Source organism: Eleutherodactylus coqui, chromosome 10, assembly GCF_035609145.1.
Source record: "Eleutherodactylus coqui strain aEleCoq1 chromosome 10, aEleCoq1.hap1, whole genome shotgun sequence".
NCBI classification, from domain to species: domain Eukaryota; kingdom Metazoa; phylum Chordata; class Amphibia; order Anura; family Eleutherodactylidae; genus Eleutherodactylus; species Eleutherodactylus coqui.
This window is the reverse complement of record NC_089846.1, coordinates 95455722-95467916: the sequence shown is the minus strand read 5'-3', so window position 1 is coordinate 95467916 and position 12195 is coordinate 95455722.

Sequence of the window (12195 nt, the reverse complement as noted above, 5' to 3'; positions counted from 1 at the left end):
TGGAACCCATTCCTTCAGGATCGGGGCTGCTACGACTGCGGAAGCGCACGGCATGTCAGAGGACGGTTTAAAAAAGTTGGGAAGATGGAAATCACAGGCCTATAAGTCGTATGTCAGGCCAGATCGGGTGATTGAAGGTGTTGTAGATTGAGATGGCGGCCAGATTCGGTTTTCGGTCAATAGCATTTCAGTTATATAATTTTTCGGATACATTAGGGTTTTGTTTTTTCTATATCATTTCTTTATTGCAGCGCACGAACCATGGCATGTGTGGATCCTGGGACACTCGTTCATATATTGGGCCGAGAAGAGAGCGGCAACACGACCCATGGGAAGGAACTTGGGTCTGAGCGGAGCACTGGTAAATTGGGTTGGAGTGCGGGGGCTGCAATGGCCCCGTCTGTTACAATTGGTGCTAAGGATTAGCAAGTGGACCCCCCGGAAAGTTATACTGGTCGTTCATGCCGGGGGGAACGACTTAGGCAGCACAAAAATGAACGACTTGTTGGTACTCATGAAGCAGGACTTGCTTCGTTTCCGGGACTGTTTTAATGACTGCACCTTGGTCTGGTTGCATATAGTGGCTCGGAGATTTTGGAGAGGTGCCAGGGACACAGACGCCATCGAACGAGTAAGGAAGGTAATTAATCTGCGCATGTCAAGGTTCGTGCAATCGCTGGGTGGAGTGGCAGTCCGCCACTGGGAGCTGGAGGATAAGGAAAAAGGTGCTCTGAGGATGGACGGCGTACACCTCAATGAGGTGGGATTGGACACCTTTTTGTCCGGACTGCAGGACGGGGTGGAGATGGCACTGGAGAGGGTTGGCGGGGGGGGGGGGGGGCGGTATGCGCCATAGGCGTACGGCGCATGCCGTGTGGCCGGGAGCTTCCCATGCGGGCTACGGCGCAAAGGAAGGTTTACAGGCCCATGTATAGGGGCTTACGAACGTCCTCTGGGCCGTTACAGTTTTAACAAGAGTTCAATTAGGCATGGGAGGTTAGAGTTAGATAAAGTTAGTAAAGTTAAAATTAAATAGTAAAGTTAAAATTATATGTTGGAATTATTTAATAAAGCTGTGGCCAACCCACGTTTTCACCAAGAAGTGTGTTTGTATGTTTTTTTGGTTATAGGTAAGCGAGCTATAAGTAAGGTAAGGTGCCCACAGTCTTGTATGCCGCAAAATGTTTAATGAGGCGACGTGGGACTGGGGGCGGGGCGGGAAGGAGATAGACAGTTTGAATAGTGAGCGGTTAGAGGGAAGGGGAGGAGCTATAGGCAGGAAGAGACGGGAGCGGGGAGCGGGAAAAATCAGTAGGAGTGGTAGCCAGCGTGCGAGAAGGAGCGTTAGAGGATAACACCCACCCGCCCGCCCCGTGGAGGGTAGGAGGAGGGGTGTTGTTTTGGAGTAGGGGTAGGTAGGAAGTTGTCACAGCAGAAGGTAAGGCCGGGAGCTTCCCATGCGGGCTACGGCGCAAAGGAAGGTTTACAGGCCCATGTATAGGGGCTTACGAACGTCCTCTGGGCCGTTACAGTTTTAACAAGAGTTCAATTAGGCATGGGAGGTTAGAGTTAGATAAAGTTAGTAAAGTTAAAATTAAATAGTAAAGTTAAAATTATATGTTGGAATTATTTAATAAAGCTGTGGCCAACCCACGTTTTCACCAAGAAGTGTGTTTGTATGTTTTTTTGGTTATAGGTAAGCGAGCTATAAGTAAGGTAAGGTGCCCCCAGTCTTCCAATCCACTGTCTGACGTCTGAAGACATTCTGATTGAAGGCCGTACGGCTCCGATATCGGAAGATGTCCGGCAGGGTATTCTTACTGTAAATTAGTGGCCACTCTGTTGTCAGGGGCCTCTCCAGCATGTCCCATACCGCAGTACGGGCTCTAGCCAGCCACTGTACAATGGCAGAAAGAGAAAGCCCCTAGGAAACCTTGAATCCAAAATTTGATTGCAAAGGGTTAACATAGCGGCTGTTCAGTACCGAACGGCTGCTATTTACACTGAGTGATCAGCGATCAGCTCATCGTCTATTGTTTATGCTGCATAAACGATGGACGATCAGCTGATCACTCATCGTTCAGTACTGAACGGCCGCTATGTTATATCAATGGAGAGGGGCATGCAGATGCATGGCAGCTAGTATGTGCGGGGACGAGTGTTGGGCATCGTTTGGCTGACACTCGTCCTCTCTAAATGGGCCTTTAATGTCCTAATGCTTTACGGAAAATATACATACATTAAATGGCCACACCAGGAAACCTGCGGCTGTGATGGCGAAACATAACGGAAGCCAAATTCACCTCTCCAATCTGCTCACTCTCATTCTGCTGAAACCCGGTCTCCTGCAGCGAGGACAGTGAGTTTAGTCTAGTCTGTAATCTTAATGTATTTTGGGGGTCTGAAGTTAATTTAGGGGTCTGATTTTTTTTATGTAGGTGGTCTGAAAATGGTCTAAATAGCCACACCCTTTTATATAAACCACTCCCATTTTGTCCAGGACCCACTATGTGATTTTGGCCCTGTTAGGTGCCCCAAGTAACACCTCTGAATATGCAGACACAAATTTACGACACAACATTGAAATAAAAAACAAAAAAAAACTATATATTGTCCACATAACCCCAAAAGCAGAATGATCAAATCATCGTCATGTGACTGATCTTTGTGTAACAGTGATGGGAGTTTTTGGAGGATTCCACTGGGAGTTGCTTTGGATCAGGAGAACCATTGTAAATGCCGTTTCCAACCCGGGGGGGAGGGGCAGCACGGCGTCCGTGGTTCCTCAGTCCTTTTTGGATCCTTGATTTCTCAGCTGAGCATGAAATCTAAAGAAGTAGTAGTACATGAAAAGTGGTGAAGACTGCATGTATCAGGGGGCTCCCAAACATAAGGGGAAGATTCCCAGCAGAAGATTCAGTCACAGGAAGCTGCGTGCCAGGAATAACCTCCCCGTAATAGATTGTTATGGGGGAATCTACCTGCAATGTTGTAAGGGGCATACAGTATATTTTCCCAACACACTGAGTTCAGTAGTTCCGGGGACTCATCTGATTTGTAGCAGCGGCCTCTGAACTCTAAAGGCCCATTTAGACCCAACGATTAACGCTAAAAATTCGCTGAAAGCCGACTTTTGAGCGAGAATCGTTGGGTCTAAACGCACAGACATTGTGTAGTTTTCATTAACGATTTCGCTCATCGTTGTCTTTCCATGAGTTCTCAGTGGGATACCACTGATACTATTGTTTTAGCTGGTATCCCGCTCGGAGAACACAGCAGAAGTATGCAGAAGACAAGCAATTTAGCTGTGTTCTGCATACCCCGTTCGGAGCGCTCAGCTGTATACCAGCTGAGCGCTCAGAGAAGACAACAGCTGTATGCATAAGACAGTGCTCCAGCTGTGTTCTGCATCCCCTGTTCAGAGCGCTCAGCTGTATAACAGCTGAGATCTCCGAGAAGACAACCGCTATATGCAGATGATAGCGGTCCTGCTTGTCTTCTGCATACAGCGTGAGCCTTCATTTACACACTTATGCAAAGTGAACGCTCAAAAAACTGTCACTCAAACTGCCGTTTGAGCAATTTTTGAGCGATCATCTTGCCGTGTAAATGCACACAACGATTATCACTCAAAATATGTCTTTTGAACAATAATCGTTGTTTCTAAATAGGGCTTAATCTGACAGCAGAGAAGGATTGAGGAGCAGGATTTTAACTTCCTGATCATTTTTTCCAGAGAGATAACTTTTTACCAGAGGTGCCTGGAGGAGGGGACAGAGGTGCCTGGAGGAGGGGACAGAGGGGTCTGGAGGAGGGGACAGAGGGGTCTGGAGAAAGCGGACAGAGGGGTCTGATAGCAGCCTTCTACTCTCTCTATAGACAGAGAATGTGCCTGGTGAGTGGGGCATGCATATGTATGGTAGTGTTGGGTGAGCTAGCCACCAGCTGAGCGAGCATGTCGCAGACAACTATGTGCTCTGCACTGGCAGCCATAGAGTTTTATTTGTACAGCCCAAAGACTAGAATGACACATTCATCTCTGCTACATGCACAATTCAATATTTGAGGTAACGAGCTCTCATTACGGGGTGCCGGGTACGGTCTCCACTTCTTTGTAGAATTTCTTACTTTGCTCTAAAAGCTGCGATCCGACTGGTGACTGCGGAGACATACTGATCGACCAGCGCCTGCGGAGAGAGAAGGAAAGCAGGTGAGGGGCGACTTCTTAATCTCTCTCCCTCTCTAATTCTATATATGTATATACATACACACACATACAATCAGAGACTTCCTGTATATACATGTCCAGGTACCTACATCTACACCTACCACTGAGCCTACTATATCTATATGTACAAGTGGGCTTGTGGATCACTACCAGATATGTCCAACTATATCTATATGTAAACGGAACCTCGAGAGGTCACTACTTGACGTGTCTCCTTATAGCTACATGTAGCCAGTGCACATAAGGGGGATAGAAAAAGTCTGCACACCCCTGGCAAAATGCCAGGTTCTTGTCATGTTAAAAAATCTGACAAAGATGAAGGAGTTCAGATTTATTTCCAGCTTCAGTGTGACCCGTTCTCTGGACAATTCCATTGAAAACAAACTGAAGTACATTTAGACACGGATGCCGTGCAATGCACAGCGAATAAAATCCATTGATTTCAGTGGGTTCACTCACATAAGCATATTTTGTGCGCGCATTTTGTTTGTGCAAAAAAAAAAAAAAGAAGAAAATATGCCACATGCTCTATTTTCCTATACAGTTGCACAGGGAAACAGAACATACTGAACTAATTACAGTAATTGCCCATTTCAGTGAGGGGGAGCATGGTTGTGGTTTTTTTCACATGCAAGAAGTAGTGTAAAACACGCACAAGCGCAAAAACACAATGCGCATTCAGCAAATATGTGGTGCAAATAACGCATAATGTGCGTACGCTTGTGTGACACCATCGTTAGAGCGGAAAAAATAAATAAAATAAGGTGGTTGCATAAGTGTGAACACTAGAGATGAGCGAGCACCCAAATGCTCGGGTCCACATTATTCGAGTTGAGCTTTTCGTAAAATTCGAGAGCTCTACTAGAGTAACGAACCCCATTGACTACAATGGGAGACTCGAGCATTTTTGTATATGGAACGCAGGGTGCCGAGTTTTTTTTTTTTCCTTGGTCGGTCGGTCGGTCTCTCTCTCTCTCCCTCGGTCGAACACGATTTGATGCTCGTTCGAGTAACGAGCACCATCGAGTACACTAATACTTGAACGAGCATCAAGCTCCCCAGAATACGTTCGCTCAACTCTAGTGAACACCATCTTATATTTGGGGATGTGGTTGTGTTCAGGATCAGCCAATCACATTTAACCTCATGATCAGCAGTAGTCAGCACTCCGCTGCCATTATTTACAGGGATTCTGATGTCCCCCATATAAAGTTTGGCTGTGTTACGATCGTGTGGGCAGACTAAGCACAGGGACCACACGATCGTGACCAAAGGGGACTGGGAACGCACACGGGTTTCTGGAAAACTGACCCTGTGCTACAAGGGAGGAATGGCATGGCCCTACCTAAGCGGGGACATTGCCCCAATAAGGGCAGCCCAGCGGTCTTCGGATCTGGGCCCTAGCTGATCCTAGGAGCCACGCACCTGAACAGTATGCATTCACATGACACATGACAGGGACTGAACAACAGGATACACAGAGCCAGAATACACAGCATACAGCAGCCACAATGCAAACACTAATAGCAGATGATAAGCTGAATATAAATGCGAGGTGTTAGTTCGTACATTGGCCAATGAACTTAACCCCTTAGTGACCAAGCCTGTTTGCGCCTTAATGACCAGGCCAAATTTTGCAAATCTGACATGTGTCACTTTAACATGGAAAAACACCAGAAAGGTTTTGCATATCCAAGCGATTCTGACATTGTTTTTTCGCCACATGTTGTACTTCATTTAGGCGGAAAAAATAGACTGATAGAATTTGTGTTTATTTATTAAAAGCGCCAAAATTGGGAAAATTTTGAAAAAATCGTCATTTTTTCACATTTTCAACTGCAATATCTCAAATATATAATATAGAAATTTTTGCTAAGATATATATTTCCATCCGTTTACTTTATTTTGGGTGCACATTGGAAAAACCTTTTTTTTAACCATTTAGGGGATGTACAAATTTAACATTACTTTCAGCATTTTGAGGAACACTTTGTTTTCCTACATCAAGCCAAGATTGGAAAGGCTCATAGGAGTCAAAATGATAGATACCCCCACAAGTGACCCCATTTTAAAAACTACATCCCTTATCATATTCACTGAGGGGTGTCATGAGTATTTTAACCCCACAGTTTTTTTTCAGGAGTCAATACAATTTAGAAGAGAAAAACTAAAATTTCATATTTTTGCAAATATGTCATTTTAAAGACAGGACTTTTTTCTATAGTACACATGAAAATGAGGATTTGCACCCCAGAATGGATACCCTTGTTTGTCCCGTGCTCAGAAACATACCCATTGTGGCCCTAGTATTACGTCTGTATGCACAATGGGGCCAAAAATGAAAGGAGCAACCGGTGGCTTTCGGAACAGAAATTTTGCTTGAAGGAGATTTAGGCCCTATTGCCCACTTGTAGAGCCCTTGAGTGACCAAAACGATGGAGAACCCCCACAAGTGACCCCATTTTGAAAAGTAGACCCCTTAACAAATTTATCTGGGGTACGACGACTTTTTTGACTTCACAGTTTTTGAATGAATCTAAGCCAAGCAGAATGAAAAAAAAATTACGATTTTCATTTTTTGGGTAATTCTGTCATTTTAAAAGCAGTTTTTTTGTACAGCACATATATGAATGAAGACTTACACCCCAAAATGGATACCGCTGTTTGTCCCGTGCTCAGAAACATACCCATTGTGGCCCTAGTATTACATCTGTATGCACAATGGGGCCCAAAATGAAAGGAGCAACCGGTGGCTTTCGGAACAGAAATTTTGCTTGAAGGAGATTTAGGCCATATTGCACACTTGTAGAGCCCTTGAGTGACCAAAACGATGGAGAACCCCCACAAGTGACCCGATTTTGAAAAGTAGACCCCTTAACAAATTTATCATGGGGTACGATGACTTTTTTGACTTCACAGTTTTTGAATGAATCTAAGCCAAGCAAAAGGAAAAAATTATGATTTTCATTTTTTTGGCAATTTTGTCAATTTAAAAACTGTTTTTTTGTACAGTGTACAAAGGAATGAAGACGTTCACCCCAAAATGGATACCCCCGTTTTTCCTGTGTTCAGAAACATACCCATTGTGGCCCTAATCTACTTATAGGACACGTGGCTATGCCCATAATGGAGGGAATGCCCGCTGGATTTCAGGGTACAACTGAATAAATTCCAGGCCCCATTGCCCACTTGCGGTGGTCTCACGCAGAAGGCGCTCAACAAGCTGCTCCTGGAACTGCATAAAGGCGAGAGTTCCTGGGTCTTCTTGTAAATTACGGATTACAGGTAGCGGTCTAGATAACGCCGGGCTCACACGGCCATATGGGGAATTCGCTTGTGAAGGCCCGCAGCGGATTCCAGCTGTGAGCCCAGCCGTGACCCTGCGTACGGCCGCGTAATGTACTGCGCATAACTGCATACTCACACAGACGCTCATGCGCATTTTTTGTTTATATTTCCTGCGCCGTCGCTTAGAGATGACCCGGGTACCCGCAGCCCGTACACAATGTATTTGCATATGGGCTGTAAGTATATCCGTGGTCATTGAGCACAATGGGCTCTAGGTCGCGGATATCCGCGAAAAAAAAAGCATGCTGTGTTCTGTTTCTGCGAGTGGATTACGTAATTCCGACCCGCTAATTGGGGGGAATTGTGTAATCCAATGCATGCGATTGATCCGTGGATTACCGCTGATCAAGCGCAAGCAGAACCCGTAATTCCACTCCGGTCATGTGTGACCGGCCTAATGTTAGATCGCTACTTTATCACAAGACCGGGGACCGCTCAACAAGGCCTCCGGTCACTGCTCCAAGCACGGAGCAAGGAGATGTAAAATTTTCTGGGCTCCCCGGCTACTGCGAAGGTGTCCGGCATTTTGCCGGCGGGCGCATACCCAGTAGCCGGCAGGATCCATGGAGGATAATCGTATCTGGATTCAAATGCGGAAGCATGCGCCGAAGCTGGGGTAAGGTCCGCGGATCAACATCCCACCAGGGAACAAATCCGGGGACCTTGGGTACGTAATTTCATCCCCCCCTACGGATACGATCCGTAAGGGGAGATGAAACTTTAACTTTTAAAAAAAAACTTTTTAACTTTATATGATCACCGTTATCCGATAGATAACGGTGATCATGTGACTGGGAACCGCATACAGCGGTCCCCAGTCATATCTCCCTGCACTCGGCTATCTGTGACAGCTGGGTGCAGGGAGATTTTGAATTTGCCGGGCTCGCCGGCCTTCTGCGCATGCGTGCCACATCGGGGGAAGGGGGGTGAGTAATTTCACCTTCCCTCATGGATCTGATCCATGAGGGGAGGTGAAACTTTTCTTTTGTTTACACTTTTCTTTACTTTTCTGCGATCGCCGTTATCCTTTGGATAACGGCGATCGCGGTACTAGAGACCGCTCACCGTGGTCCCCGCTGACATCTCCTGCCTCCCGGCTACCTACAGGCGCGCATGTGCAGAAGGCCGGCTTCGGGGCCCTGAGGACTAGGACAGCGGGGAGCAGTGCAGCGGACGGATGTGAGTAATCTCAGCTGCCCCCATGGATCCGATCCATGAGAGCAGCTGAATCTTTAACTTTTTAAAAACGTTTTTCAACTTTTATGCGATCGCATTGGCGGGGGGGGGTGGGGGGGTGGGGACTGCCCGCAGCCCAGGATGACAGCTACCTGCGGCACCGACAGCATGGAGCTGTCACGTCCAGAGCCCACGTGGCTTTATTCTCTGCAGGACACGTTTTTACGTCCTCAGAGAATAAAGCCCACTTGGGCAGGACGTAAAAAGGCAATGGGCTGGTCGCTAAGGGGTTAAGCTGCAAGCCCTGGCAAGGCCCCTCGTATCTTGCAGTCCCTACACTAGCAAGACACATGTACTAGAGGGCCCAACCTAGCGTAAACATAGCAAACAAACTCAGCAGACCAAACTGACACAAAATAATCGTACAAACCACAAGCCACAGATCACACAGCAAGCTGCAACAAAACACATAGCAGGTCACACAGCAAACTTCAACAGACAAGGATTTATGATTGCTTACCCTGAACACTATACAAACTGACCAGGAGCTGGGTTTATATGTGAGCACAGACCCAGGGGATTGGCTAGCAGGAAGGACCACACCCAGCCAGCTCAATCAATTAACCTTGTAGGGGCTGTACTGCTAGGAAGCTTAGAACTACAGATCCCAGCAGCACGAGTAACAGGCTGTTCTAGGAGGATTTTCCTGACGCTTTCTTAGTTGGACCAAAAAGATCTTACAGCAGATCAAAGGAGATTCAATTGTTGGAAGGTGTCAGTCAGGAGAAGGGGGCCAAGACATCTCCAAGACATTACATGTACCTTGGGGATCATCAGCAAGAAGGGGGCCAAGACATCTCCAAGGCATTACATGTACCATGGGGCACAGGGAAGACGTCATCAAGAAGGGGATTACATTTGGCACAGTAGTGACATCACCAAGAACTGGACGGCCCTCAGAAATTGATGAAATGCCAGGAGAACATTGTACCAGGAGGCCAAGAGGCCGACAGCAACAGTAAAGGAGCTGCAGGAGTTTCTGGCAATTACTGATTGTGTAGTCATGTGACAACCGTCTCCCATATTCTTCATATCTCTGGGCTGTGGGGAAAGGGGCCTAGATGGAAGCTTTTTCTAACAAAGAAGAACATTCACACCCAGCCAAAACTTCCATCAAGTCTGCCAGAAGTCCGTGGAGAACGTGTTCTGTCTGATCAGACCAAGGGGGAACTTGTGGGCCTGAATTCCAGAAGGGATGTCTGACACAAAGCCAACATTGCCATCACCGGAAGACCCTTAGTGAGGATGTGGGGGCTGCATTATGTGGGGGGCTGTTCTGTTGCCAGAACTGGGGCTTCAGTCAAGGGGGAGATAATTATGAAGAGTTCCAAATATCAGTCCATTTTGGCACAACACCTACAGGCCTCAGCTCAAAATCTGAAGAGCAAGAAGAATTTCAACATTCGGCGCAAAAACATAAAGCAGAACTCCAAATCACCAGAAGAAAATCAAAGATTTAGAATGTCCCAGCCAGAGCCCAGACCTGAGTCCCATTGAAGATCTGTGGGTGACCTGAAGAGGGCGCTACACACAAGATGTCCTTGCAAACTGACAGACTTGGAGCGCTTTTGCAAAGATTGCCAAGTCAAGTTGTGCCATGCTGATAGACCCCTGCCCAAAAGACTGAACGTTGCCAAACGGTCCATCAACAAAGTATTAGTTTTGGGGTGTGCATACTTATGCAACCACATGATTTTAGTGTGTAAGCATAGAGTTCGCAGAGTACGGTAATCCTGTCTGGCCCACATCCTGGAAACAAGACGATGGATGGCGGCTGTGTATCTGTATACCTGCAGCTGTGTGCCTTCTCTGCTGCTGGGCGCAATGTGACTCCTTATACCCGCCGCTCAGTGTCAACGCTCTTTCTCTATGTATTCAGAGATAAAGTGTCATGGATATGAACCTGCGGCGACCCCTCCTCGCTGTGTAGGATTATGCTGCAGTTCTTGGATCCATGATAGAGACTTTTCCCCACACTGCGGGGTCGCTGTGACCATCTAGACACCTATGCAATGGGCGGCCTCTGGCGTTGTGAGGGCTACAGACAATGTGGATGGAGGACTCGGTGTTTGCAGACTGGGAGGAAGGAACATTCCAGATGAGCAGAGCGCTGCGGACACCTGGCCTGGACACGTGCTGCCACTTCATGGCCAGGACACACTGTGGTGCGATTTTAGGGCGAGCACCCACTGGCGTTTTTTTACCTGCGTTTTGCGTTTTTCCTGCACAGGCATAGAGATAACATGTGTTCCTGTCCACTGGCGTTTTTTTTGCGTTGCGTTTGCGTTTTTAACATAGGAACTGTCAGTTGCATATGTGTCCTTATTTTTCTCCTAATGCACCCATGAAAGTCAATGGAAATTAATGGAAAAGCCGCGAAAACGCAGCGAAAAACGCGCGGAAAAATCGCGGGAAACGTGGCGAAAACGCGGCGTTTTTTTCCCGCGGAAACCGCAAACGCCAGTGGGTACTCGCCCTTATTCTGTGTTTGAGCTCAGCTTATTTGCTGATACCAGTTTCAACAAATTTATGACCGTGTAAGGGTGCATTCACATGGGCAAGAAAACCGTGCAAGCTTTGTGCGAAACGTATTTACATGCGCAATTCTACATTTGCAGCGATGCCACAAAATAGAAAAGTCGCAGCATGTTCCATTTGCATGCGAGTCTCGCACAAGAATGTTGGGCGCAACTCACTCTTGCACGTGTGAATGCACTCCAAGGGAAGCGTAAAGGCCCATTTAGACGAGACGAGTGTCGGGCAAACGATGACCGACACTCGTCCCCGCACATACTAGCTCTTGTGCACGGCAGCTAGTATTGCTGCCTCACAGCGGGGAGGCTGCAGGAGATTTCTCTCCTTATGTTCCCCCGCCCCTCTCCATTCACTTAACATAGCGGTTGTTCAGTACCGAACGGCTGCTATTTACACTGAGTGATCAGCGATCAGCTCATCGTCTATTGTTTATGCTGCATAAACGATGGACGATCAGCTGATCACTCATCGTTCAGTACTGAACGGCCGCTATGTTATATCAATGGAGAGGGGCATGCAGATGCATGGGAGCTAGTATGTGCGGGGACGAGTGTTGGGCATCGTTTGGCTGACTCGTCCTCTCTAAATGGGCCTTTAATGTCCTAATGCTTTACATACATTAAATGGCCGCACCAGGAAACCTGCGGCTGTGATGGCGAAACATAATGGAAGCCAAATTCACCTCTCCAATCCGCTCACTCTCATTCTGCTGAAACCCGGTCTCCTGCAGCGAGGACAGTGAGTTTATAGTCTAGTCTGTAATCTTAATGTATTTTGGGGGTCTGAAGTTAATTTAGGGGTCTGATTTTTTTATGTAGGTGGTCTGAATCTAAATAGCCACACCCTTT